Source organism: Vigna unguiculata, chromosome 10 (genome assembly GCF_037176805.1).
Source record: "Vigna unguiculata cultivar grain cowpea cultivar isolate G323 ecotype 2 chromosome 10, ASM3717680v1, whole genome shotgun sequence".
Classification (NCBI taxonomy): Eukaryota; Viridiplantae; Streptophyta; class Magnoliopsida; order Fabales; family Fabaceae; genus Vigna; species Vigna unguiculata.
This window is the reverse complement of record NC_140801.1, coordinates 7,670,913-7,676,337: the sequence shown is the minus strand read 5'-3', so window position 1 is coordinate 7,676,337 and position 5,425 is coordinate 7,670,913.

The following is a 5,425-nucleotide window of genomic DNA, read 5'->3' as shown; positions in this document are numbered from 1 at the left end:
GGAAGTCTGGACATTTCCAGAAGGACTGCATAAAGCGTAGAGCTTGGTTCGAAAAGAAAGGTGAGCATAATGCTTACGTATATTTTGAATCAAACTTAACTGAAGTTCCCCATAATACATGGTGGATTGATTCTGGATGTACGACTCATGTTTCTAATGTGATGTAAGGATTTCTTACAACCTGAACCATAAACCCAAATGACAAGTTCGTCTTCATGGGCAATAAAGAGAAAGTTTCAATGGAAGCAGTCAGGAATTATCATCTAATCCTCAATACTGGATATCACTTAGACCTTATCGATACTTTTTATGTACCTAGTATCACTAGGAACTTAATTTCTTTGTCTAAGTTTCATATTGCTGGATACTCTTTTAAGTTTGGGAATGATTGTTTCAGTTTGTTTAAGTATACTTTTATGATTGGATCTGGTACACTTTATAATGGTTTATATAAATTGAATTTGGATAATTTATATGTTAAAACTCTTATGACTTTGAATCACAATGTTGACATTAAATGTAGTTTAGTGGATGAACGATCTGCTTACTTGTGACATAAGCGTTTGGGACATATTTACAAAGAAAGAATGCAAAGATTAGTAAAGAATGAAATCCTTCCAAATTTGGATTTTACTAATCTGAATGTGTGTGTGAATTGTATTAAAGGCAAATAAACAAAACACACAAAGAAAAAAGTCACGAGAAGCACTTAACTTCTTGAAATCATACACACTGATATATGTGGTCCATTTGATGTAAATTCTTTCAATAAAGAGAAGTACTTCATCACCTTTATTGATGATTTTTCGCGTTATGGACATGTATATCTACTGCATGAGAAATCTCAATCAGTGAATGCCTTGGAAGTTTATATAAATGAAATGGAAAAGGAATTAGACAGAAAGGTGAAAATCGTAAGGTTTGATAGAGGTGGTGAGTATTATGGAAGATATGATGAAAATTGACAACATCCTGGTTCGTTTGCTAAGTTCCTTGAGAAACGTGATATTTGTGCTCAATACACAATGCCTGGCACACGAAAACAAAATGATGTATCAGAAAAGGCGTAGTCAAACCTTATTGAATATGGTTAGGAGTATGTTAAGTAATTCATGTTTACATGTATCATTGTGGATGTATGCTTTAAAGACTACCATATATTTTTTGAACAGGATTCTTAGTAAAGTTGTTCAAAAGACTCATTTTGAGTTGTGGATGAGTAGAAAACCTAGTTTGAGACACTTACATATTTGGGGTTGTTAGGCAGAAATAAGAATATACAATCCGCAAGAAAAGAAACTGGATGAAAGAACAATTAGTGGATATTTCATTAGTTATCCAGAAAAATCAAAAGGGTATATGTTTTATTGTCTTACCTATAGTACAAGAATTGTTGAAACCAGAAATGCTCGGTTCATTGAGAATGGTGAAACCAGTGGGAGTGAAGCTTCACGAAATGTGGAGATTAAGGAAGTTAAAGTAGAAGTTCCTATAACTAGTACTTATTTATCAAGAGTTGTTGTTCCACATGTTGTAGAAACTCACAACAATAAAGAAGAATAACAAATTAATGATCTTGAGGTTAACAATGAACCAGTAGTAGAACAACCACAAGAAATAATATTAAAAAGATCTCACTGAGATAGAAAGTCCGCTATTTCGAATGACTATGTGGTTTATCTACAAGAGTCAGAAAATGACTTGAGTATTGATAATGATCAAATTTCTTTTTCAGAAGCCATTAATGGTGATAATTTTGGTAGATGGTTAGATGCCATGAATGATGAGCTTAAATCAATGGCACATAATAATGTATGAGACCTTGTTGAATTGCCAGAAGGATACAAGAGAGTTAGGTGTAAATAGGTCTTTAAGACTAAGCGTGACTCTCAAGGCAATATTGAATGTTACAAAGCCCGACTTGTTGTCAAAGGTTTTACTTAGAAAGATGACATCGACTATAAGGAAACATTTTCGCCTGTTTCTAAGAAAGATTCTTTTAGAATTATCATGATATTAGCAGCTCATTATGATCTTGAGTTGCATCAAATGAATGTTAAAACTACTTTTTTGAATGGGGGTTTAGAAGAGGATGTTTATATGGACCAACCGGTGGGGTTCACTGAAGAAGGAAAGGAACACATGATGTGTAAACTTAAGAGATCAATATATGGACTTAAGCAAGCTTCTCAGAAGGGTATCTTAAGTTCAATGATATTATTGTGTCCTTTGCATTTGAGGAAAACACTGTTGATCGGTGTATATATTTGAAGGTCAGTGGGAGTAAGTTTATATTTATGATTCTGTATGTTGATGATATCTTGCTTACGACTAATGATCTTGGTTTATTAAGTGAGACTAAGAGGTTTCTTTCTAATAACTTTAAAATGAAATATATGGGTGAGACATACTATGTGATAAGAATAGAAATATTTCGTGATAGATCACAAGGACTGTTAGGTTTGTCTCAGAATGCATATGTTAATAAAGTTTTAGAGAGATTCAGAATGGATAAATGTTCAGCATCTCCCATTCCAATACAAAAAGGAGACAAGTTTAGTCTCGTGCAATGTCTAAAGAATGATTTGGAACGGAAACAGATGGAAAATATCCCTTATGCATATGTTGTTGGGAGTTTAATGTATGCTCAAACATGTACGAGGCCAGATATTAGCTTTGTAGTTGGTATGCTTGGTAGATACCAAAGTAATTCAGGATTAGAGCATTGGAAAGCTGCAAAGAAAGTTTTAAGATATCTACAAGGAACAAAGAATCCCATGCTTACTTATAGAAAATCTAATCACCTTGAGGTGATGGGTTATACAAATTCAGACTTTGTCGGCTATGTGCATACAGGAAAGTCTACATTTGGTTATGTGTATCTTTTAGCCAGAGGAGCGATTTCATGGAAAAGTGCGAAGTAGTTTGTCATTACTGCATCCACTATGGAAGCTGAATTTGTGGCATGCTTTAAGGTCATAATTCAGTCTAATTGGTCGTGGAACTTTATTGCATGACTTGGAATAGTCAATAGTATTTCCAAGCTGCTGAAAATTTATTACGATAATTTCGCAACAGTCTTCTTTTCTAAAAACGACAAGTATTCCAAAGGTGCTAAGCATATGGAGTTGAAATACTTTGTCGTTAAAGAAGAAGTTCAGAAACGTAGAGTGTCAATAAAACATATTAGCACAAATCTTATGATTGCTGACCCTTTGACAAAAGGGTTATCGCCCAAATTGTATGCTGGCCATATAAAGAATATGAACATTATGTCTACTAGTGAATGTTAAATGTTGTTTGTTAATGTTATTAATGTTTATGTGACACTCTGAGCTCCTTGACGTATAAGTTTCTGAAATCTGTGTTTTTTTTTTTCTTTATGTTTATGCATGCAAATTATGATGAAGAAAACAAATTATGTTATGTTATTGTTTTGTAAAAGTGAAATTATGTTTGAACCCATTATGGACTTCTCTTTTTAAGGTCATATTAAGGAGAAAGGGGTGATATAGTAGTACATGGAAGGGATCATGTCAACTGAATGATGTGTGACTGCCATGACTCTTATTATTTCTGTATCTTTAATTATGAATAATGATGGAACCAATTTATGCAAGGTCTTTTAATGCGCATTATGTTTATGTAATGTTATGACATCATATGAGTCAAGCGGGAGAATGTTAGAATTAATTGACGAATTAATTCTATTAGTGACTCATTTGAAATATTATGATGGGCCCAATTGTGATTTAATAAAATTTAAAGACCTATTGGTTATTATTATGGGAAGTGATAATAAAATAAAAAAAGATAAAATAAAAACAAACTTGATGGACGTTGGTTTATAAAAGGGATTGGGGTTCTGTCTCTGGCTATAAGGTTCTTTTCACAGTAACCCATCACAAACATGTGAGAAGAAAAAAGAAAGGCAAAAAGATAGATTGGAAAACGGTGGTTAGAGAGCACATAACATTACAAATTGAAGAACACATATTCACAGGATCTTTTATGGATCAAGGTTAGTGCTCTATTATAATTGTGTGAAAATCCTAAATCTTAAAGATTCTCAATTGTTTTACACTTGTGCTCAAGTCTCATTGGTGTTTTATCTTTCTAGTAAAACCTTCCCTCTCTATAAACCTTACACTAGTATTAGAGCCAACCTAACAGTTGTATCAGAGCTAGATACGTTATCAAAAAAGACAACGTCGTGGTTGAAAATGCTTCCACTCATTGATGTTGTGTCTCCCTGGTGAAACCTCCCTTTTGATAGACCCTTATAGTATTGCAAATTGAATAATTATCCATAACCATTCCAAATCTTATTTTATATATGCAAAAATGATCGTTTATAAACACATTTCATATATGAATTTCTTAAAAACTCATTTTGAAAGTCATTTTATAAGTTACGGAATGTTTTGTTGAAAATCTCATTCCGAACAAATTAATTTCCAACACATTTCATATGTATTGAAAATCACATTCTGAAAATTTCATTTTACAAATTCAGTTTCGGAAATTTTAGAAAGCTTTTGAAATATGTAATTTGAAAGTCATTTCTATGAAGGGTAAAAATTTGAAGGGGTATGTGAAGAAATCGTTGAGGTGCAGGAAGTAAATGCCTACTAAACAATATTGCTCTTAATTTAGGGAAACGTAGTAGTTATTCTTGATAATGAGTTAGAAGTAGGGATGGCAAACAGGCCAGCCCGGCCTGTATATGGTCCGTCAAAAAATGGGCTGGGCCCGGCTGGCCCGTCAAATAGAAACGGGCCAATAGTCACAACCCATCCCATATAAGACGGGCTAACGGGCCGGGCCGGGCTGACCTGTCTAGTTTTTTTTAATTATTTTTAATTTTTTTAATTAGTTTTTTAATTTTTTAATTTGTTTTATTTTTTAAATTTGTTTATATATACATATAAATTACTATTAAAGTCATATTTAATCAAATAAAATATTATTTTAACTTTTAATTGATTAGTTAATGTTTTTAATTAGATAAGTTAAAATAATTATTAAATTTACATATTAAATTATTCAATTATAACTAATAGTTCAAACTTAATTTGTAGATGTTAATGATTTAAATTACAATACTATTATATATTTATACATTTAAAATATATAATCTAAAAAATTAATCTTTTTAATTATTTTTATTTTATTTTATTTTTTTAAAACTGGCCAACGGGTCAGGACGGGCTGGCCCGTACTTTGGCCCGTCAAATTGACGGGTTGACGGGTTGAAATCTTCAACCCAGCCCGTTCCTTCTAGCACGGGCTGACGGGCTGGTCTGTTGTTCCCAGCCCGTTTTGCCACCCCTAGTTGGAAGAATTTTTCAACGAAAGTATTCTATCCAAGAGGGATAATGATTCTAAGTTAGAGTATTTATTCTTGGTGTCCTATCCTATAAGG